A 24,687-nucleotide genomic window follows, 5' to 3' on the forward strand; every position below is an offset into this window, starting at 1 on the left:
GCAAGGAAAGGAAAGAACGATGAAGTACAAATGAGAACCAGGGAGAGAAGGCAGGCCTGGGTGAAGGCATTCAGCCAGGAAAGGCGGGGGTGGTATGTCTGTGTGGGAGTGGGAAGTGTGTGGGAGGGTGCCTGGGATGTTGTTGTTGGAAGAAGAAGAACATTCTAGTATGTTCTGGGTTCTTCCCTTGGGGGAAGCACTGATAGGAGTGGAGTTAGCTGGTCAGCAGAGGAAGGCACAGGGTCTGTAGCCCAGACTCCCCTCCCACCCAGCGGCAGCCCAGGGTGTGTGTGTCTGTGTGTTTGCCTGGAGTCAACCCCCTACTCCCCAGTCCCGGCCCTGCCTTAACTTCTAGCCTGTGGGAACGGCAGCTCTCCCTTTAGCTGATTTCTTTAAGCTCAGGCACTGGCTGCAGGAGGCCCTTGAAAAATGCTCTGGGCAGGGCCCTGGAGGGAAATCAGGACACCCCAGAAGGTATGAGCGCCTGTCCTCGGGTGTGTGTTGGGTGGAGAGTCATTCATTGAACACGCTTCAGAGACCAGAGGAGGATACGATTTTAGGGCTCGGTTCAGGCACTGTTTCCACCAGGCAGCCCTCCCCAGATCCCAGGACTAGCCTTGTGCCCGTTAGGAAAGCACAGTGCAGCCAGCTATACCCAGGAAAGTAAGGTGCAATGTCTTTTACCCCCTAGCCTTCCAGGTCGCCAGTTGTCACTTCCACTTTATTTCTGGTGGTCACTATCCAAGGCATCTTTAAAAAGAAAGAATAGGGAGGCTTCCTAGACAGAGAGGGTCTTTAAGGGCCATCTTGGAGACTGGTTACCACAGTCTCTAAGCTTTGGGGTAATTTGTTATGCAGCAATAGATAATTCATAGAGGGGTGGAAGCCCGTGAAGGAGTCCGTGGCCTAGTGTGGCAGTGGGGCTGTTGGGGGCTGACAGGTAAGGCTTGGCAGGACTTAACTGGGTCTCCATACTAGAAAGGATTCATTCCATACAAGAGACAAAAATTCATTTCAAACTGGCTGAAGCATAGAAAGAAACTTACTGCCCACATGACAGAACAGCCCAGAAATGGTGTTGGTTTCAGCAGTGCCTGGACCTAAGATTTCATGAGAAAGTTCATGATTGATTGCCACCTGGGAGGCAGGGACAAGTTAGAGGCTTTTGGAGGGGATGGGGTCAATGAGAGTGAGAATGAAGGATAACAGGGGTTCACTGTGCTACTTTTATATATAAGCTTTCACATTTCTACAACAAAAAGGCAAAAAGTTTTTTGTTTTTTTTTTAAAGAAACAACAGGGAGGCCTCCTAGGAGGGTGGTTGACCTGTTGTCTGTCTCTCTTTGTCTTTGCACCCATAGTCAACTGCAGCCACATGCATACCACAACAGCCTCAAAGCACAGAGTGATTCTCTGCATCAAGTTGCCCCAAGGACAGATCTGGACAGACAGACAGACAGACACAAACACACACAGTCCCTAAGACCTTCCAGATGACAAGCTCTACTATCCAATACCCTCTTTTCCATTATGGAAATCTTGAGGGTACCTGCCTTACCAAAGAGATTGTGAAATTCAGCTTCTTTGGATGCAACCTGAAGGCAAGGACTGGTGTCTGTCTAATTGACTCTTCAGTGCTGATGTCAGGGCTTGCACATAGTAGAACCTCAATAAATATTTGGTGAAATTTTTCCTGAAATTTCTCCAGGGAAGAAGAGGTGGTTGTAAGGATACAGAAGGCCCATAACTACAAATGAATGTGAGAATTGAAACCAAAGATGTCCCGCTCACCGTACTTCCCTCAGATGCAGGTATTAGACAGCAGGGGAATCTGGTTTTCAAAGCTTCGTCTGTGTTGCCCCATAGATGACAATGTCAGCAGTTCAGAAGCCTATACTAGGAAAATAAAATCATGGAACTGATTGTTGTCAGGGCAGAGTCTTCACAGGTATCACTTCTGATTGACTTGTACATATACCAGTAAAATACACTAACAAATTCACGATGCCAAAATAAAAAAAAAAGAAAAAAAAAAAAAAAGCCAGGGACCAGTGACTGTATGTCTCTTAGTAGCTGCTGACTCTCTTGCTCCCAGCATCTCGGCCTCACCGTGCATTTGTTCCATTCTACCTTCTGCCCTGGCTTCCTCTGCTGACTTGGTTCTCCACCATCTCCATGGCAATCCCTCCAACATCCAGATTCCATTGTCCAAGAACCTTACACTATCGGTGACTCTCTTCTTCCGTATATTTAAATACTTCCTTTCAACAGGTCTCTCCCCATCAACATTTCAACATATTCAAGTCTCTCCCATTGAAATAACAAACTTTCTCTTGACCACATCTCCTCCACCAATTACTGCCTTCCTTCCCTTCACAGCCAACTTCTTAAGAGTTGCTCATATTCCCTGTTCACCTCAAACTCAGTTCTTATTCACTTTGTTATGCCTTCTACTTCTATTCCGCACTAACCTAACTCTTGCAGTGGTACCAGGGATATTCCAGTTTTTCAAATCCTTATCTTACATGGCCCCTCAATAACACTAGACACAGTTAGCCAGTCCCTCCTTGAATTTACCTAGTTTTTCTCTGGTTACTCCATCTCAACCTTCTTCACAAGCTCATCCCTCTCTCTCAGGCCGTTAAGTGTGGGTGTTTCCAAGGAATGTCCCCAGGGCTGCCTTCTTGTCTCACTCTTGAAGCTCTCACGGGGTAGGTCATTTGTGTGACGTATTCCAGCTCCTCTGTTACTACGTATAATTCCTATGGTCATCAGTACTCACTTTCCTTTCCTTCCTGGAATACATTTGGACTGAACTGCCCCATCCTTTTGGGACATGGTCATGAACATAAGTGTAGGTGACGCATGGCAGAGGCTTCAAGAATCAGTATGGAATTCACTATATCCCTTTTTTCTGCCTTAATCATGATGAAAGCAGGAGTTGAAGGGGAGGTTTCAGCAGCTTAGGAACCACCCAAGTGTCTATAATAAGTAAGCCTTCCTGATGAGCCATGTTGGATGCGGAGCACAGTGGAAAATATATCTTGCTGTATTAAAATACTGAGATTTGGTGGGACAGAAATCCTAGAATGAGCTGAGATTCAGCATCAAGGGATTGAGAAAACCTTCTCCGCCAAAAGGGGGAAGAGTGAAATGAGACAAAGTGTCAATGGCTGAGAGATTCCAAACACAGTCCAGAGGTTATCCTGGAGGTTATTCTTATGCATTAAGTAGGTATCACCTTGTTATTCAAGATGTAATGGAGAGGCTGGAGGGAACTGCCTGAAAAATGTAGAGCTGTGTTCCCGTGGGCATGTTTCTTGATGATGATTGTATAATGATATAGCTTTCACAATGTGACTGTGTGATCGTGAAAACCTTGTGTCTGATGTTCCTTTTATCTACCTTGTCAACAGATGAGTAGAACATATGGAATAAAAATAAAAAATAGGGGGAACAAATGTTAAAATAAGTTTAGTTTGAAATACTAGTGATCAATGAAAGCGAGGGGTAAGGGGTATGGTATGCATAATTTTTTTTTTCTGTTTTTGTTTTATTTCTTTTTCTGAATTGATGCAAATGTTCTAAGAAATGATCATGATGATGAATATGCAGCTATGTGATGATATTGTGAATTACTGATTATATATGTAGAACGGAATGATCATGTGTTAAAAAAAAAGATACTGAGATTTGTGATTCTCTCCCTCCCACTCCCCTCTGATTTATTATGCCTTTGTTAGGTTTGGGTATGAGGGTATCACTGGTCTCATAAACATGTTAGGAAATGTTCCTTCCTGTTCTGTTTTCTGAAAGACTTTGTGTAAGGCTTGTGTTATTTCTCCCATAAATGCTTCAGAGAATTCACCAGTGAAACTATCCAGGCTTGGAGCTTTCTTTGTGGGAAGGATTTTGATAAGGAATTCACTTTTTAAAATAGATATAGCTACTCAGATTTTCAACTTCATCTTGTGTCAGTTTTGGTAAGCTGCCTGTTCTAGTTTGCAAGCTGCCGGAATGCCATATACCACGAAACGAAACAGCTTTTAGAATGGGGAATTTATTAAGTTGCAAGTGTACAGTTTAAGGCTGTGAAAATGTCCAAATTAAAGCAAGAATATAGAAATGTCCAATCTAAGGCATCCAGGAAAAGATACCTTGGTTCAAGAAGGCCGATGATGTTCAGGGTTTCTCTCTCAACTGGAAAGGCACATGGTAAACATAGTAAAGTGTGCTAGCTTTCTCTCCAGGCTTCTTGTTTTATGAAATCCCTGGGGGATGTCTTCCTTCTTCATCTCCAAAAGTCTCTGACTGCCTGGGCTCTCCTGGTTCTCGTGGCTCTAAAGCTTTTTACAAAATGTTTCCTCTTTTAAAGGATGCCAGTAAACTAATCAAGACCCACCTGGAATGGGTGGTATCACATCTCCCTCTAATTAAAGGTTAATACCCACAATTGGGTGTGTCACATTTCTGTGGAGGTAATCTAATTAAGTTTCCAGCCTACAGTGCTCAATAGGGATTATTCAGTGTGGTCAAACACTGCCATTTTCAAGGAATTTGTCCATTTCATCTAACTTGTCAAATTAATTGGCATTAAGTTGTTCCTAGTATTTCCTTTTGTTGTTCTACAAGCTCTGTCATGAGGTTGTTTTCATTCCTTGAATTGGTAATTTGTGTTCTCTCCCCTCCCCCATTCCATCTCTTGATCAATCAAGCTAGTAATTTATAAATTTTGTTGATATTTGCAATGAACTAACTTTTGGCTTTATTCATTTTAGCTACTGTTTGTCTGTTTTCGTGGCATGAATATTTGCCCATATCATTATTATTTCTATTCCTTTACTTACTTTGGGTTTACTTTGCTCTTCTTTTTCTAGCTTTTTCAAACAGAAGCTTAGATCATTGATTTTATATCTTCTTTTCTAATAAAGCTAAATATTTTTTCCTTTAAGCACTCCTTTAGCTGCATAGCACAAATTTTGAGACCTTATATTTTTATTTGTCATTCAGTTCTAAATAATTTTAATTTCTGACTTTCCTTGTGAGTCCTTCCTTTACCCATAGGTCACTGTTTTGTTGGTTTTTTTTTTCACTTTTTTTTGGAGGTGGAGGTGGTGCATGGTCCTGGAATCAAACCTGGGTCTCCCGCATGGAAGGTGAGCATTCTGCCACTGAACCACCATGCACCCCTACCCGTAGGTTATTTAGAAGTGAGTGTTTAATTTCCAAATACTGGGGTTCTTACAGATAACTTACTGTAATTGATTTCTAATTTAATTCCAGGTGGTCAGATAACATAATCTGCAAATTTCCATATTTTAAAATTTACTGAGACTCGTTTTATGCTTCAGTGTATGCTCTACACTGAACATACAATGGGCGGACATACAATGTGCATTTGGAGTATTCTATTGGATTAATCGGGTCATAATGGTTGATAGTAATGTTTGGATCTATGTCCTTACTGATTTTTCTTTTGTAACCACAGCATACATTGACCTCCTCTGACAAGTACAGTTCTCCAATTTATGTCTCTAGCCTTGAGTCTCTGGGCTCCAGGCCTGTCTCTGATTGTCTTCTATGCGTCGTTACTTGGATGCATATCCAAGTATGGAGGTATCTCAGAGATCCCTCAGTCAAGTATTTTCAAGAGTGAACTCATAGTCTGTCCCTGAAAAGTGGTGTTCTCCCAGTGGTTTCCATCTCAGTGGATCGTATCTCTACCATCCGTCCAGTTCCCCAAACCAGAAGCCTTCGAGTCATCCATAAGAGCTTCTTCTGTCTCACCACCCCCACATCCAATCTGTCTCCAAGACAGATATTTCTATATTTCAAACCCATCCACTCATCTCCCTCTCTAATGCCACTGCCCTGGCGCAAGCCACCATCGTCCATCACCAAGGCAATGGCAATGGTCTCCTGGTTGGTCTCTCTGCTTGTGACCTGGGTCCCCCATCTGTTCATTCTCCACACAATGCCAGGAGAAATTTGGGAGATTCCTGGTCTGCTCTTTCACCCCCTGCATCCCTGGCCATTAAAATCATTCAGCAGGTTCTCATTGCTCTTTGGATAGTTGACCAGGATCTTCCCCAAAGACCTGGAAGGTCCTGAATACTCTGGCCCTGCCCAACTCCCCAATCTCTCTGGCCCCACCTTACCCTCTGTGTGTCAGTCACACGCTCGCTCTTCTACTGCAGGGTCTTTTGCACATGCTGTTGGCCCCATAGAAAATGTTCCTCCCCATCCTCATCCATTTTTGTCCCACTGTCCCCTTACCTAGTTCGGATCTACTTATCTTTCTCATCACAACCCAATATCCCTTCCCAGGGACCCCTGTGTAAGTCTGGGTCCTTTGAGAAGTAGATACCACAGTAGAATTAAAGTATGCAAGAGATTTATTGGGGGAAGTGACATGAAGGATGAAACAGAAGGCAGAGAGCCTTCAAGGTCTGACACCTGTGAAAGGAGAGTGGGAAGGAAGGAGGACTGGGTAGGAAGCGCATCGGACTGCAGTGCAGCTGAGAACGTCTCAGGAAGGCTGACAGGGAACCCCAGAGCAGGGACTCCCCAGGATAGGAGGAAATGACCCAGACTTGGTGTCCCCACTGTGCACTGCCTAAGACAAGCCCGGGGAGCGAGTGGCCTTGGTGTGAACCCCATGGCGGATCTGAAGGGGCGGCGGAAGGCTGTCGGCCAATTACGTTTTTTGCAAGAGGTTCTCTTGAAGGGACGCCCGAGTGGTGCCCCTCCAGGGCCACACAGCACTTCCGCAGACTAGATGGCCTTCCTTTTAACGTATTGTCATAGGACCATGTTACTTCCCTTCGGAGCACACACCTCGGTTGTAATTTACTACGTGTGAGCACTTTTTTTTGGTTTAAGGTCCACCTTTCCTCAGAAACAGGGATGATGAAATTGCTTTGTCTCTCAGGCAGAGGCCAGCATGTTCAGTAAGTGCCTGTTAAAGAAAGGACAGAACAAGTGACTATTAATTAATTGATTCTGTTTCTCAGAATCAGTTCAAATCCTCAAACAAAAACTTAATGGTCCAGCTCATCTTTTCCTACCTGGTCACAGGGTGCCAGCCTCCTGGAAGCGGCAGGGGTTGGCGGTGGATGCTGGCCCCACCCAATTCATTCTGTTGGGATTGTGTGATACAAATTGGGGTGCAACAATAAACATCTTTTTTTTTTTCAGTAAAGAATATGGCATTTCTTCACCTGACCTACTCCAGAGACTTGTTACATTTGTGAGGAGTGCTGCAGACCCCTCTGACTCCTCACCCCAAAGAATTATCCCCAGGGAACAACTACAGGTCTTTATCCCTTTTATATATACACACAAACAAGGACCCCTCACTATTCCTAGAAACCTGCCGTTTGTTTCTTTTTCCCTGAGGCATTTGAGCTGGGATGAAGGCAGCATTTTAGGACCAATGATGTATTCCTGGAGCTTACCCACATGGGATGAAAATAGAGCAGAGTGTTAGGAAATGGACTCTAGATTCAGACAGACTTGCATTCCAATCCCAGCCTCTTCACTTCCGAGCTGCTGGACTTTGGGCAAGTCACTTAAGCCTCTCTGAGCCCCATTTTCTCATCTGTAAAATGGAAACAGCAAAATAGCCAAAGCAAAAAGGCTGCTGTGAACATTAGGCAGAATGTCCATTTATAGTAGCCCTAAGTTCAAGATGCCTTAGCAAATTGAAGGCTCTGAGAATTCCTGCCCTAAAGAAACCTGTTCGACCCAACTCTTCCCAATTTTATTTGACAACCGGTTTTCAAAATACAGCTGAACGTGGAGTACGAGTGTGCAATGGAAAGCAGTTTGGGAAACCCTGCTCTAGAGACCTTAGCTTGTATCTTTAGATCACTGTGAGCCTTCAAAACCACCACAAATGAGATCCAGATGGCCTTGGCCTCTTGCAGAATCCTTTTAACTGAGTTGAGTTTGTGGGGTTATGTCTATGGGTTTCATCAAGGAATGCTGGGACTCTAATGAGTTCCGGGACTGTGTTCTCTGCAGGGATCATGTGGAGGACATTGTGTGATGCTTCTCCCTTTTATGCTAAGGGACTCTTTCTCCAGTGGAAACTGGTCCTGGTCTTGAAGGCATGGAATGCGTTGAGTGGGGCACTCCCTAAGGCTAGAGACCAGCTCATCAAGCCTCTTCATTTCGCAGATGAGACAACGCAATGGGAGGTCCAGTTAGAAAGGGTAAGTGGCTTGCCCAAGGACAAACAAAGGAAAAGGGCAAAGCCTGGAACGCAGAACCAGCTACTGCACATTAAATGGAAGCTGCTAGGTGCTGAGAGAGAAGATGTCCCATTGGTTAAAACTGGGCATACGAGGGACCACCCAGTGGGGAGGGGGAGGACCCTTAGCTCTTAGCTCCTTCTCTCAACATGGTCATGTGAAGGGAGGTATGGGGAAGGGTTATGGCCGAAGGTCAGGGGTTAATAAGCCTGAGTCCAGATGGCAAGCAGCTGGACCAAGGAGGCACAAACCAAGGACTACTTCCTCTCCTTTCTGAGATTTCAGGGATGAGAAGGCAGGGGAGGAACTTGCAACAGATGGAAGGGAGACCAAAGGAATTTGGAATGGGCCCAATGGGAAAACGTTTTCTGCTCTGAGAGAACATTATTTACAAGAAGAGAGCAGGGCCAAGTTCTCGGCCCAGAGGACTCGGGGGCTCTGGTGCACATTTCTTGGCCGTGACCAACCATACCAGGCCATGTTTCTAAGACAACAGGGGACCCAAATAAGAGCAGTCACAGTTGTGGTGATAAGAGGTGCTGTTTCAGGCTGTGCCAAGCCAGACAAGTTGAGCTCAAAGATCAGAAGTTTTGAGGCCAGTTCTAAATTTAGAGTCTAATTTTTGCAAGAGCCAGAATGAGCTCTCCCTGCACGGAGTGCATCTGAAGAACAGATGATACAAATCCCAGTGAGCGACCAGAACAGAGCAGAAAGGGGAGCCTCCTTCCAGCCAGAGCAGCTAATAACGAGGTCAACCAGACTCTTACTTTTATTAGCATTTTTTTAAGTTAGTATCTTTTCAAACTAAGGGCTTCCAAAGAACCGCTTATCACATCCCTTCTCTCTTTCCTGCTGCCTTTTTCTTTTTTTATTGCTCAGAAAGACCCTCAAGGAAGCAGCAGTAAAACCTCCACTACTCCCTCAACACCCAGCTCCAGTCTAATAACATATGGGCCAGGCCCTCGGGTGCACCAGGCCGAGACTCTCCCTTGTGTGTGATTTCCTCATGGAGGGAGAACGCAGGTTACCCTCAGAGCGGGAACTTCCCTTTGTCTCAAACACACTAAAATCTCCTCATTTGGCAATTCATGAGGTTGACACTCACGCCAGGCTGATGAAGCCCCTGTGACCATACTCAAGGGTAGTCACCGGAGTCCCGCGTTTTTAGGTTTCCCCACTGTGAACACTCTCATGGGGATTGAATGGGTAGGGGTCTCAAGACCTGGATTCCAACCTGGGCCCCACTCTCCACTTACTCTGCCTCATTGTTTTGAACTTTGCCATTTGCTCTGTGTTGACAGGTTGAACTATGTCTCCCAAAAGGCTAAGTTGAAGTGCTAACTCCTGGCCCTCAGAATGTGACCTTATTTGGAAATAGTGCCTTTATAGAAGGATTGGGCAAATGAAGATGGGGTCCTACTGGAGTAGGGTGGACCCTTATTCAGTATGACTGGTGTCCTTATGAGAAGGGGAGAGGATGCACAGAGAGACAGTGGGGAGGAAGCTGTGTGGTGACCGGGGCAGAGAGCACCATGGCGGCCAGCAAACCAGTGCCAGAACCCAGGAGAGACGCCTGGAGCAGATTCTCACTTTGAGATTTAAGAGGAAGCATGGCCCTGCTGAACTCTTGATTTTGGCCTTCTGGAGTGCAGAGCTGTGAGGCAGTACCTTTCTGTTGTTTTGAGCCACTCATTTTGTGGTATTTTCTTTCGGAAGCCATGGGAAACTAAGACACTCTTCTAAGAGATCCTGGAGCATTAACCAGTCAGACCATCAAGCTCCTCATCTGTAAACACCAAATTACCATGTTGTTTCAAATCCACTCCTGGGAGGCTCACCCCCTGTATTCCCACATGTACTGTTTCAGGCAGATTCACGTTGTTCTTGCAGGGGACTCCTAATTCACAGGGCTGCTGCCGGTCATTCAGCAGCCACTGAGCTGTTGGATCCATCTTCTTAGAGCACAGTCCCGATCAATTCTCTTGCTCGAAAACCTTCCATGGCTCCCCCATAGAATCCAGTCTCATGTTCAAGGGCATCCATGGTCTGGCCCCAGCCTACCTTTTTTTTTTGCCTCATGCTTGTACACCTGCTGCTACCTCCAGCAAGCTGAGAAATTGCACACCAGGCTTTCATGTCTCTGGACTCTTGCTCACATGCATCCTTTTATCTGAAATGCTCTTCTCCACATTTCTGCACATCTGACCCCCCCACTCTGCTGAGACCCACAGCCTACTTATTCAGTTGTATGACCTTGGGCAAGTTATTTAAACTCCACCTCTGTGGAATCTTGTTTCTGAAGAGTGGCCATAGCAGTTCTTCTTATGCTGCACGTCCTTTTACAAGATTACTTTGTCACTCTTATCAGGAAGAGGGGGCGTCATTCTCCCTGCCACTTGAATCCGGGCTAGCTCTGTGACAGTCTTTGATCGATTGAAATGTGGTGGATATGATGCTATGTTACTCACAGCTCCTGGTTTTGCATTCTGAAGTCTGGGCTGTCCTGCTGGAAAGAGGGCATACCAAGGACAATCAAAGTGCCCCAGCTGATAGCTGGCCCCAACACCCCAGTTTGGTGAGTAAAAGACCATCTTTTTTTTTTTTTTTTGGCATTTTAGTAATTTTATTGAAAGATAAATCTTTGACTACCAAACATAACAGTAGTTTGTGAGATCACCTCTGCCAACTCAAAATTAACACTACTGTATTAAAACTTTTCAGTATTGAAATACTGAAAAGTTACCCACAAACATAGTTACAAAAGTCAGGTATAACTTTAGGTATTACTGTAGTTCTTTGGTTTATTTTTCAGTGTATATTTAGCCATAACTTGATGTCAAAGGTAAATCTGAGTTGGTTGCAGTTATTCTGGGTGGGCTCAGGCTACACATTTGGGTTGAGTGAGTGTTTATGACAGTTCCATAGTAAGACCCTCTTGCCTTCAATGACTTACATGGACAGTCCTGTACATTGCCTGTTTTGAGGGTGCCTACTACTGAAAACATTGTTTTGGCCCAGTATGGGCATTACTGAAAGTATACTTTCTTCCTAAAAGACCCTCTTGATCCTCTTGCCCTAGCCAACCCTGGAGCACAGAGATGAGCTGTCCCTGCTGACCCCTGCCCAGATTCCTCACCTGGCGAATTGTGAGAAAATAAAATGATTATTGTTTTAAGCCACCAAACTTTGGGGTAGCTTGTAATGAAGCAAGAGAGAGCAGAAGCGGTTTTCTCATCTATAAAAGGGGAGATAATAATGGCCCCATACTTCACAGAAGGGCTGGGAAGATTATGTGAGTTTATAAATATAAAGCCCTTAAAACAGCATCTGCAGGTTTGAGTTAATATACATAACAGACATAATACTAGTTTCCCACAATCTGAAATTACCCTAATTTTTTCTTGTTTATTGTTCATCCCCAGCCCCTGCCCCATAACGATGCCTGTCACATAGTAGGTACTCAGCAATCATGAAAGAATGTCAAATGTCCCTTCCTCCAGGAAGCCTTCTCGGATTACCTTCTACCAAGTAGACATCTTTTCTCCCTCCTCTGATCTCCCACTGCTATTTACCAACAATGCAGTCTCCTTTTGTAGGCTGTGCACAAGCTCTTTTAAGCAATGAATGACCTTGTTCATACTACATGGGCAATTAAATCTTAGCTGAACAGATGAATGAATGGTAGAATGAATGAATGAAAATGGGAATAATTCCACCTTCCCTACCAGCTTGCCAGGCTTGTTGTGATTCAAAAGAGAAAATAAATACACAAGTGCCCAGGCACCTTTGTGTTTCCTGGAGAATGTGAGTACACTTCTGCTGCTTATTTTCTCTTGGTCCCAATTATGTGACAGGTAATACTTTAGGGCAGGAGTGAATCCAAGATGGGACTCCTGGAGGAAATCTCCCTACTTCCTGTTCTAAGAACTGGCTGACCTCACAGATCACAGAGGTACAGGGGGTGATGTCATGGACCTGGGAAGGAACCGATGACCCCCAAATCCATTCCCATTGCAGACAAAAAGGTTTCATTGCTAGATGAAAAATAGCTGATTCCTATGACACCATTTAACCAGATATAATTTTTTCTTAGCTTTTTTATTGTATAATATAGCATATATACAAAGCAAAGAAAGAAAAAAGCAGTAATTTTCAAAGCACTCTTCAACAAGTAGTTATAGGACAGATCCCAGAGTTTGTCATGGGCTACCATACCATCCTCTCAGATTTTTCATTCTAGCTGCTCCAGAACATTGGAGGCTAGAAGGAATAAATATTTTTTTTATCATCACAATCTACTTTTTTTTTCTTTTTTGTGAAAAATAACATGTATACAAAAAAGCAATACATTTCAGAGCACAGCACACCCATTAATTGCAGAACAGACCTCAGAGTTTGGCATGGGTTGCAATTCCACAGTTCTAGGCTTTTACCTCTAGCTGCTCTAAGACACTGGAGACCAAAAGAAGTATCAATGTAATGATTCAGTTAACCAGACATTATTTTAATGTCTCAGAGGGACAGGAGAATATGAAAGAAAGCATGATTCCATCTCATTCAGAGATCTTTAGTGCTAGATAGAAATGACTCTCTCAGTCTTAAAAGTCAAAGACATGTAAAATCCAATGAAGTGAGAGATCCTTTCAGGTAGAGGTGGAACATGGTGTAATTTACCTAAGATCCAAGCATCCTATGCTAAGGGGCCTCTCCTTTGAGTCGTGAGGTCATTGACACAGCGGATCCAAGTGGTTGTTAATCGATCTTGGGATTGTCCAGAAAGCGACCCTCCAAACTGTGTGAAATATTACAGTTTCCTTGGTGAGTGAACATCTTTTCGCCCTAGGAAAGTTTAAGACTAACTACAAAAACTTTAAGGGAATCCCAACCAGGGTGTTAATGTTTTTATATAAAAGAATCTTTGCACATTTGGTGTTTTATGTATTTACTAAGTTTAATAAAATGTGCCCTCTTTAGAGGAAAAATATTGAAATTTCATTGAAAACTCCAGTATATCATTGATTCAGACATATAATTTTACCATACCAAACTCTGAAATCTGTTCTACAACTAATTGTTGCAGTGTGCTTTAAAATTTATTGTTTTGTATATATGTTATTTTTCCCAAAAGAGAAAAATATTTTTGATTATGATGACAAATGCACAGCTACATGATCCCACGAACCATTGATTGTTCTCTTTGGATTATTACACGGTGTGCTGGTTTGAAAGGAAGCATGCCCCCTAAGAAAAACCATGTTTTAATATAAATCCCATTTCATAAAGGTAAAATAATCTCTATTCAATACTGTATGTTCGAAACTGTAATGAGATCATCTCCCTAGGTGATGTGATTTAATCAAGAATGGTTGTTAAACTGGATTAGGGGACAACATTTCTCCACCTATTTGGGTGGGTCTTGATTGGTTTATTGGAGTCCTATAAAAGTGGAAATATTTTGGAGAATAGAGATTCAGAGAGCGCAGAGCGACATAGCCACGAGAAGCAGAGTCCACCAGCCAGCGACCTTTGGAGATGAAGAAGGAAAATGCCTTCCGGGGAGCTTCATGAAACAGGAAGCCAGGAGAAGACGCTAGCAGATGACACCGTGTTCCCCATGTGCCCTTCCAGCTGAGAGAGAAGCCCTGACTGTGTTCGCCATGTGCCTTCTCACTTGAGAGAGAAACCCTGAACTTCATTTGCCTTCTTGAACCAAGGTACCTTTCCCTGGATGCCTTTGATTGTACATTTCTATAGACTTGTTGTGATTGGGACATTTTCTGAGCCTTAGAACTGTTAACTAGCAATTTATTAAATTCCCCTTTTTAAAAGCCATTCCATTTCTGGTATACTGCATTCCAGCAGCTAGCAAACTAGAACACACGGCATGTGAATATATAATATACATCAATAAAAATAAAATTTAAAGAGATAAAAAAGTGATAGCTAAAATACACTGGACACAATTAGAATAAAATGTGTTGGCCGAAACTAAGGAAAAACTAGGTTTTTAAATTTAAATTTTAAAATAATTTAAATATTAATTTTAAAAATCAAAGGTAAATGTCTGAATGATCTTTTCTTTGTCTATAAAATGAGACTTACAGTTAATACCTAATCCATAGGAGAGCTGAGATGAGTAAATGAGATGCTGGATTTAAAGTGTTTGGTCCTATGCCTGATACATGTAAGCTTTCCAAATGATACACATCAGTAATTATTAATATTATTAGTTCTAAATAAGAGCATGAAGATGTTGTGAAAGAAGAGGTAATGCAGGATGTGACAAACACTGCTGGCCATCCTGGAAGCAGGACTAACAAGCCCCACCATGTACCTTTCTAAATAATAGCAGGAGTATACACAATTGAGAATAAGACTTAGGGAACTAGAAATTCCAGGGAGCATAGAATGCTAAGCAGGCACGAACCTAAGAGATCATCTAGATCAATAGTTTCAAACTGGATTCTCCAGAGCTCCTGGGATCCTGTGGTTGTCAGAGACATGAGAGATATTTGGATCCTACCATCCCAGTTGAACCTGAGCAGACCCACTGGGATCTGTTTTACACACATACCAGTTTTTCTTGGCCCACCACAATAACTTCCAGAGTGTTGGGAAAACTTGTGAAAGACTTTGAAATAGGCAAAGATATGACTGGGATTTCCTTTTAATGAATGTGTAGTCTCTGCAGGATCCCTTTGGGGTTATCTCATTCCAGAGGGGTTTGAGTCTTTCATCCTCTCTTATCATTTTGCAGCTCTGTGGAGACAGAAGTTAACTTCGAAGGTGACGCAAATGACTCCTGTTCATAGAAATGCAAATGAATTTTTGCAGTGATGATGCACTTCATTTCTGGCCCATGGAGGAGATTTTTGCATCTATTAGCAAATTAATTTCAGCATTCTTGATTCTCTTCTAAACATGCCTGTTCTTTGGATTCTCTTCTGAACTGGCTTTTACATCATACTGGCTCCCTCAATTAATGAGTTATATAAAATCTTTAACATGCATTCATTTTATATGTGTGAGAATCATAATTTTCCTTTTTTTTTTTTTTTTAATTATCCTTTAACAAGAGGGTTTCCCTGCGTCCACGCTGGCCTCCCTCCTTTCTGGCCCCAGTCCAATCCAGGATCCAGACTGATCTTTTCCAAGGGTGAATCTGATCATATTCTCCCTGGTTTACAATTGACATGCTGCCATGGTCTGCTGAAGGTGGTCAGATTGGACTTCTGCTAAAACGCCACCTGCCATCATCCTGCATCAGGCACCTGACCTTGCTGCAAACAGCCGACACTCCCTCATGGCAGGTGCATGCAGCACCTGTGGGGCAGAAGCCCCCCAGCCAGCTCCCGGCTCCCCAAATGGCCAGCCCAGATATTACCAGCCAATCAGCAGCCCTCAAAGATTTGCCTTTCTAATCTAGGACAGAGAAAGTTTGCGGGTTTTTCCAGCTTTCCAGAACTACTCCTTTCCCCCCTCCCAAACCTCAATCCCCAGAGCCTACGTTTGGTGCCAAATTAGGTTTCCAAGCCTAGCAATATAAAATGAAAAACTTCCACACAGAGCTCAATCTTTCATCTCATAGTCGCTCTTTTTCTGTTCTAAAATCTCCCACCCCCCTTAGAATAAAACACACAATACTGGGCGAGACCTTCCCAAAAGGCCCCACATGAGCTAGCCCTGGCTATCTCTCTGTCCACCCCTCTCTGCTCCAGACATGCTGGCCTTCGGACCTCCCTTCCAGGCTCAGGGCTTCCTGTTTGTGTTAAGAGAGCCTCACCCACCTTCTTCCTCCTCTCCCTCTTCTTCCTCACATTGTTTAGTTAAAAAACACCTAATCATTCTTCTTTTTTTTTTTAAGTAGGAAGTCTGCTTTTATTATATTGTACTTGACAAAGAGTTGGTTATATCAGTGATACAAAACGGTAGAAACAAGTAAAGGTAAGAAGCCAAGTCTATATAGAGATGTTCATGGAAGGATGTTAAGAAATGTCTGGAAATGGGTGGGTTTTCTAGTTTCCCAGCTGCTGAAATGCAATATACCAGAATCAGAGTGGCTTTTAAAAAGGGGAATTTAATAAATTGCTCATTTACAGTTCTAAGGCTGATAAAATGTCCCATTTAAAATAAGTCTATAGAAATGTCTAATCAAAGGCATCCAGGTAAAGATACCTTGGTTCAAGAAGGCTGATGAAGTTCAAGATTTCTCTCTCAAGTGGAAGGGCACATGGTAAACACAGAGTTTCTCTCTCATCTGGAAAGGCACAGGGTGAACATGGTCAGGGTTCCTCTCTCATCTGGAAGGACACATGGCGAACATGGCATCATCTGCTAGCTTCTTCTCCTGGCTTCCTGTTTCATGAAGCTCCCCGGGAGGCATTTTCCTTCTTCATCTCCAAAGGTAGCTGGCTGGTGGACTCTGCTTCTCGTGGCTATGTCATTCTGCTTTGCTCTCTCTGAATCTCCATTCTCCAAAATGTTTCCTCTTTTATAGAACTCCAATAAACCAATCGAGACTCACCCAAATGGGTGGAGACATGTCGTCACCTAATCCAGCTTAACAACCACTCTGACTAAATCACATCATCCAGGGAGATGATCTGATTACAGTTTCAAACATACAGTATTGAATAGGGATTATTCTACCTTTATGAAATGGGATTTTGATTAAAATATGGCTTTTCTAGGGGACATACATCCTTTTAAACCAGCACAGTAGGCATCAGCAGATACAGCTCCAAAGGGACAGGTAACTCCTATGATGAAAACTATCTTCTTTTCTAGATCCTTCCATGGCCAATTTATCAGCTTCTTCATTGCTTTTGATGCTGCAATGAGCAGGAACATACTTCCACTGACTATCCATTCCTTGGGAAGCTTGATCAATCTTCTCAAAAGCTGCTCTGTTGACAACATCCTTTCCGGAAGTCATTTTCCACTCATTTTCTCTCCAGTTACAAATTCATTCTGTCATGCCTTTGATGACAAACTTGCTATCTGTTCCAGTAATGGGTTTATCCAGGTTTTGGCTCTTCGCCTGCTCCATGGCTGTGTGGGCTGCCTGCAGTTCAGCCCTTTGGTTTGTCTGCCGTCCAGAAGCTCGCTCACTTAGAGGACTGTCAGGTCCCCAGTAGACTCCAAATCCTGCTTTTGCACCATCTCTTCCATTACTTTTGCAGTCGCTGTCATATAAACAGTTGGAGTGTGGGCTCGGCCCCTGCCAGAAGCCCGTCCCCGTCATCCCCAGTAGCGCATATCGTTCTTTTCCAATCCAGACACTCATCATCGTCCCGGTATCCAGCTAGGGGGTGTCTTTGGTCTCCCCATTCTTCTTCTTAAAATTAAAAAAAAAATTATTTTGAAATACTTTCAAATTTATAGGACAGTTACAAAAATAATATAAACCTTATATGGAGAACTCCAGCATATCCTTACCCCCTCCCCCCCTACCCCAGATAACCAGATGTATCAATCAGTCTATCAATCCACCCATCCATCTATCATCCACCCACCCATCTACCCATGGAACCAGCCTTTCATCAATCCATTTTCTGAATACTTGAGTATAAGTTGTATATATTGTGCTCCTTGAACACTTAGTACTGCCATGTACATTTCCTAAGGGCAAGGATATTCACTTATGTAGCCACTGTTATCAAGTTCAAGCAATTTAATATATATATAAAGCTTACAGTCCAATTTTTTTCTTATGTCCCAGTAATATCCCCTGGAGCCTTTTCTCTTCCCTTGCTAGATCCCATCCAGAATCATATATTACATTTCTTTTTTTTGGCGGGGGGGATGCATGGTCTCGGAACGTATATTGCATTTCACTGTCAGTGTCTCTTTGGTTGTTCTTTCTTTTTTTAAATTGTGGGAACATATATGCAAGATGAACTTTCTCATCTCAGCCATTTCCAGGCACACCATTTCACGAGATTCACCCCATTCATAATATTGTGATACCCTTACCACCTTCCATGAGAACCTTCCCATCACACCAAACAGAAACCCTGCACCCATTATGCACTAATTCCCCATGCTCCCTGCCCCTGGCAATCTGTCCTCTAAATTCTGTCTCTAAGAGTTTGCATATTCTCTGATATTTTCTTTGTAGTTACTGTGGGACTTAAATTTAACATCCTAAATCTGTAACAATCTCTTTTGGTTTGATACTTAATGCTTATGCATTGTGAGTCCAAAATCACTGATTTATCATTACATTTTATGCATTTGCCTCTTAGATCCTGTAGGAAGTAAAAAGGGATATTACAAACCAAAAATACAATAGAACTGGCATTTATATTTACCCACGTCATTACCCTCACCAGAGATCTTTATTTCTTCATGTGACTTGGATCTATTGTCTGTGGTCCTTTCCTTTCAACCTGCAGAACTCCCTTTAGCATCTCTTGTAGGGCCGGCCTGGTGGTGACCAAAGTCCCTCAGCTTTTATTTATCTGGAAATATCTTAATGTCTCCCTCATTTTTGAAAGACAGTTTTGTCGGATATAGAATTCTTGGGGTGGGGGTGTGTGCTGATTTAAAAAGATGTTTGTCCCCTAGAAAAGCCATGTTTTAATCCTAATCCCATTTTGTAAAGGCAGCCGTTTCTTGTAAACCCTTCAGCACTGTATGTTTGAAATTTTAATTAGATCATCTCCCTGGAGATGTGACTCAATCAAGAATGGTCGTTATGCTGGATTAGGTGGAGGCGTGTCTCCACCCATTCTAGGTGGGGTTTGACTAGTTTATTGGAATCCTCTAAAAGGGAGATTCAGAGAGCAGAGAAGGATGATGTTCCCACGAGAAGCAGAGTTCACCAGCCAGCGACCTTTAGAGATGAAGAAGGAAAACGCCTCCCGGGAAGCTTCATGAAACCGGAAGCCAGGAGAGAAAGCTAGCAGATGATGCCATGTTCGCCATGTGCCCTTTCAGCTGAGAGAAAAAAATGTGACTGTGTTCACCATGTGCCTTCTCATTTGAGAGAGAAACCCTGAACTTCACTGGCTTTGTTAAGCCAAGGTATCTTTCCCTGGATGCCTTAGACTGGACATTTCCATAGACTTGTTTTAATTGGGACATTTTCTCAGCCTTAGAACTGTAAACTAGTAATTTATTAAATTCCCATTTTTAAAGCCATTCCGTTTCTGGTATATGCATCCCAGCAGCTAACAAACTAAAACAGATTTCAAAGGTAGCTCAGTGGTAAAATTTTCACCTGCCACGCAGGAGATCCAGGTTTGATTCCCAGCCCATGCACTTCCCAAACAAGCAAACAAACCGAAAATTCAACAAACAGTGCTGCAATAAGGGGATACTCACATGGAAAAAAGAACGAAATATGACGCCCACTATGAAGCATACAAAAAAAAAATAGAATTCTTGGGTAGCCGTTTTTTATTTTCAGTACTTTAAATATATAATCCCAGCACCTTCTTGCTTCCATGTTTTTTTTCCCTGTAAGAGATCAGCACTAATCTTTTTGAGGCTCCATGACACAGTGCTTCTCTCTTGAAATTTGCAGTATTCTTTATGTTTGGTACTCACCAGTCTGATTATAATATGCCCCAGCATGGGGGAATTTGGGTTTACCTGTTTAGTGTGCATTAAGCATCTTGGATGTAAATATTCATATCTTCAGTTAAATCTGGGATGTCTTCAGCCATTATTTCTTTGGATAGTCTCTCTGCTCCTTTCTTTCTTCTCCTGCTAGAGTTCCCACAATGAGTACACTGACAACCTCGATGAAATACCCCTAGACTCTGCTTTAACTTTCTTCATTCTTTCTTCTTTTTGTTCCTTGGACCAAAAAAATTTTAATTGTCTTATCACCAAGTTCACTGATTCTTTTTCTTGTGTGCTCCAATTTGCTGTTGAACAAATTGAAAATTCCCTCTACAGAATTTTTCATTGCTGTTCTGGGGCCTTCAGTTCTACCTGGTTCCTTTTCATAATTTCCATCTCTCTATTGATACTTTTATGTTTATCTATCATTTTCCTGATTTCCTTTAGTTTTTTGTTTGTTTGTTTGTTTTTTGTTTTTTTTTTTGTCTATGTCTCCCTTTAGCTCTTTGGGAAAATTTAGGACTTTTTTTTTTTTTTAAGTTTTTTTCTGATAAGTCTCAGGTCCCATCCTCCTTACTGATTGTTTTTAATGCTTTAATCTTCTTTGCCTGTGCCATCATTTCCTGTTTCTTTCTGTGTTTTGTAACCTTTTGTTGAAACTTTTGCATTTTGATACTTTCATGTTTTTCACTGAAATTTAGACTTGGTGGCATCTGTTCCTTAAACTTGTCCTAGCTAGTGTTAGGATTGCTTTCCTTGAATGCCAGAAGCTTACAAAAAAAAAAAGAGGGAAAATAAAATACCTTCGCAGACTGACCTGTGCAAGTGCGGCTCCCTCAGCGCTTGTCCATATAATGGGCGGGAAGAGAAACAGCTCCTGGAAACAGCTCCAGGCAAATAGTAGCCTCCCCGCCCCCCCACCCGCCCTGATCCTTTCTGTGTTGCTGTCTTATCTTGGTCTTGAGCATGTGGCCCCAGGAATTCCCCAATTTACACGTTTACAAATGTCCCCTCTTACAGTGTCTTAGGTCACTGCATGCCCTACAGCCCTGGGCAGCCACTTGACTGCTCTCCCACAGCATTCTGTTCCTTACGAGCTGAGCTGCCTTCTACGTGCAGGGCAAGTTCTGGGACAGAGAGTCCCTCAGGCCACCTCCAGACAGACATGCTCCCAGAATGTGCACGAGGACCCTCTGTTCCCTCGGGACCCGGACCAGGGATCCGCACCGGGAATGCGGGCAGGAATGCCACGGAGGGGAGGGGAGGGGCGGGACAGCCAGGGGTCCGGAGATCCTATCACTTTTTTTTTTCCCCTTGCATGGGCAGGCACCGGGAATTGAACCCGGGTCTCCGGCATGGCAGGCGAATCCTCCGCCTCTGTCCTGTAACAAGTCCTGGAAAAGATGTTTCTCCCAGTTCTTGCTGGTTGTTCAAAGCTTTTGTGGGGGGACGGAGCCCTGAAGCGTCTCACTGTGCCCTCTTGTTCCGGGAAAAGCCAACACCTGTAGCTCCCTCCCAAAACCCCCCCAGCCCCCAGCCCTTCTGGACAGTTACTGCAGTAACACGATTCAACCGTTTATACTGTCAGCTCAATATGTCTCTTTCCCAAGAGACCATAAGCGCCAAGAGGCAGGATCCTATCAGCTGTTTACGGCTATGTTCCCTTTGCTTCCTTCAATGCTTGGCAAAAAGGAGGCATTAAAAAAAAAAAGGCCCACCATTATTTGTCAAGTGACGGAGGGGTCCTAAAGCTTGGTTGTGAGGGAGGGAGGTAGGGGATGGAGTGGGAGTTGGGGGCGGTGGGCATGTTTCAGGGGGATCTGCAAAGTGCATATTTTTACTTCACCCAGTGAACTATCCTAGGCCTGTGTCGGCCACCTGGTCTCCAGTTCACATCCCAGGCTCCTTCCATTTGAGTTTTGGCAGCTCCGTTATTGGGTATCGAACTCAGCAAATCTTGAACTGCTCTCATACCTTGATTCATCAAATCCTGATTTTTCTTCTGACTCTCCCTTGCTAGGCTGGCATTTTTTTTTTTCTTTAACTAATTTGCCATTAATTCCTGAAATGAAAGCACACCCACAATATCACAAAATGCAGTGGGTCTAAATAGTCTTGAAATTTCCTGGAAAGCTACCACATGACCCAGCAAAATGAAAACATGTGTCTGCACAAAAACTAGTATATGAACGTTTATAGCCGCATTATTCACAATTACCAAAAAGGTAGAAAAAAGTCCCAAGTCTATCAACTGATAAAACGTGGTATAATTCTTGAACACATTAGGCTAAGGGAAAGACGCCAGTCACAAAAGACCGCATATTATATGAGGCCATTTATACTCAATTTCCCGAAAAGGCAAATCCATAGAGACAAACAGCAGATGAGTGGTGGTCTAGGGCTGGGGGGTGGGGGTGGGGGGTGGGGGGTAGAGAGGGGTTGACTGCCAGTGGATTTAGGGGTTCATTATAGAATAGGGAGGACTTTCTATAATTGATTGTGTTGATGGTTGCACAAGATGGCGAATGTACTAAAAACCATTGAGTTGCACACTTTAAATGAGCAAATAGTGTGATATGCAGATGAGATCTCAACAAAGCTGTTAATTAAGACAGGTAGTGATTCCTGACCTGGCAGAATCTGAGATTGCTGGGAGAATCTGCAGAAGGCTATGCTTTAGAGTTTCTCCGCCCTCCAACTCCACCCTTATCCCATTCAGTCATGAAAAACACATACATGGATGGATGTATCCATTTCATAAAAACATCAGGGGCTTCCCCGTGTCATTCGAGCCCAGTGACTGACTCCCTGCAGGTCCATAAGCCCCAGGCAGAGACCCCTGCTTTGATGAACCCAGCGACACTAAATGTTGGGTCAGACACACATCTAAGAGACTTTCTTCCCGTCGCTGTGACCACCCTGCTTCCTGGTCCTAAGTGGATCCCGTCACCTTCACCCTCTGGTGGCCACAGGGAGCTTGTCTGGGTGAGGGTAATCCAGCCACACAGCCCTTTCCAAGACGGAGAGTCTTCCCTGGCAGGTGGCGGGAGGGAAAGCCAGAGAGGTGGGAAGTGCACCCGGGACTCAACCCGCCTTTGAAGAAGGAGGGGCCCGTGTGAGCCCCGCCGCTGGCCTCAGGGAGTAGACAGCAGGGATACGGGGACCTCAGTCTTAATAGCCGCCGGGGAGTGGATTCTCCCAACAGTCGGAACATGCCTGGAAGTGGACCTTCCCCAGAAAAGGGCCCGGCCCCACCAACACCTAGATTTCGACCTTGTGAGACCCTGGGCAGAGAAGCAGCGGAGTCCACGCGGGCTTCTCGTCGACAGAACCGTGGGAGAATAAATGGGTGAGGCTCTGAATTGTACACAGGAAAGTGGGCGGAATGGGAAATTTTGAGTTGTGTATATGTTACTGCAATAAAAAATAAATTGGCAAAAAAAAAAAACCCACAAAGCATATACAATTATAAATGTAACATCTGTATATTTAGATAAATTAGGCAATATATTTCCTTTTTTAATGGGGATTTCATGAAACAGAACTTATCAAAATTCTTTTGCTCTTGGGACACAAAAGATCACAGGACAATAACTGTGATCTTTAAAAAACAAAGAGTGTTGGTTTAAAACTCTTAGGTTGGCGGTAATTTATCAACACTAACACGAGCCCTTTCGCGCTACTACAGAGCTGACTGTCATCCTGCTGGATGTTTCTAGATGCAGCTCCTTTCCTCCTAACATTCCTGAAATGCTTATTTGCTTCTGGAGGGTGACGTCCCCACACTCTAGATGCTTCCGAGCCCGGCTCTGAATGTTCCCGAGTCCAAGGTCTACGCCGGAGCCCACCACACACACAGGTCTCTCTCACCGCCCAGGTGAGGAAGTTGGGGTGAAGCCCTCAGTCTCACCAGCGTCCCCCCTCTGGACACACTCATCTCCCAGGAGGGGAGGAGCTCCCTGCAGCAGGCGCCTCCCGTGAACCCCGCTTGGCCTGGGCACCCTGCCCTGCACATCACCTTCCGGTTGCTCTCTCTGGGCTCGAAGCCTAGAAGCAGCGGCGCTCACTCACATGCCTGAGCCATCAGCCCCTACGAGGGTTTGGAATGAGGCATGGAAGGTTCCGGAGCCCCACCTGGCTGAAACACCTGTTTCTGAGACGGGGGACACACACCTGGAGCCTGGGAAAGGGGCTTTGAGGGAAAGACCGTGTGAGGGAGGGACTGGATCCCAGGAGCCTGCAGCCGATCGCACAGAAGCGTGGACTCTTCACCCACCCCGGGGAGGTGGCGAGCACCCCGACGAGCTCTGGTTCCAGTCTGGCCCTCACCAGCAGCTCTGAGACGCCCGGAGGGGACGTCCGTACCTCCTGGCTGCTTGCAGGCCTGGCTCTCACACACCCGAGTCCCTCCGTCCTGCCCCCTCTGTCCCTCCCTCTCCTTCTTTCCAACAGGAAGAACTAACAGGTTTTGCTGGGGAATGGGATGTTCCAGCACCGAAAGCAAGTTTCTGAAGAGCTTCTCTCCTCTTGCTGCCCTTTGCCCATAAAGTGCCCAGCGCTCTGTGTCCTGCCTTTGCTGATGCCACGCATCCGTCTCTGGCACCAATCCGTTATTTCTGCTTTACTGAACTAGTTCACTTGAGTGAACTTTAGTGAACTAGTGTCTGATCTTGCTGGAAATACTCCAACAGGCCCTTAACCTTCCTCTTCGTCGTCTCGGAACGTGATCTCATTCACCTGAAGCCCAATTCTTTCTTGATTGGGCCGTCCTGGGTTTCTTTAAGCGGGTACACAGCTGGGGTGGACTGGGGAGTGGCCTGGAGGGGGGCTCGTGCGGAGAAGGGGCTGAGATGGGAGTGGG

At 44.2% G+C, this 24,687-nt stretch overlaps 1 long non-coding RNA gene across 1 annotated transcript; it reads left to right on the forward strand.

Moving 5' to 3' along the window:
- The first annotated feature begins 267 nt into the window (after positions 1 to 267).
- On the forward strand, positions 268 to 11,435 carry LOC143686085 (uncharacterized). The gene is made up of 3 exons (XR_013176886.1): positions 268 to 474; positions 10,726 to 10,830; positions 11,335 to 11,435. It is a non-coding gene; the product is annotated as an uncharacterized LOC143686085 (long non-coding RNA).
- Positions 11,436 to 24,687: the final 13,252 nt, after the last annotated feature.

This window comes from Tamandua tetradactyla, chromosome 6 (assembly GCF_023851605.1).
Source record: "Tamandua tetradactyla isolate mTamTet1 chromosome 6, mTamTet1.pri, whole genome shotgun sequence".
Lineage (NCBI taxonomy): Eukaryota > Metazoa > Chordata > Mammalia > Pilosa > Myrmecophagidae > Tamandua > Tamandua tetradactyla.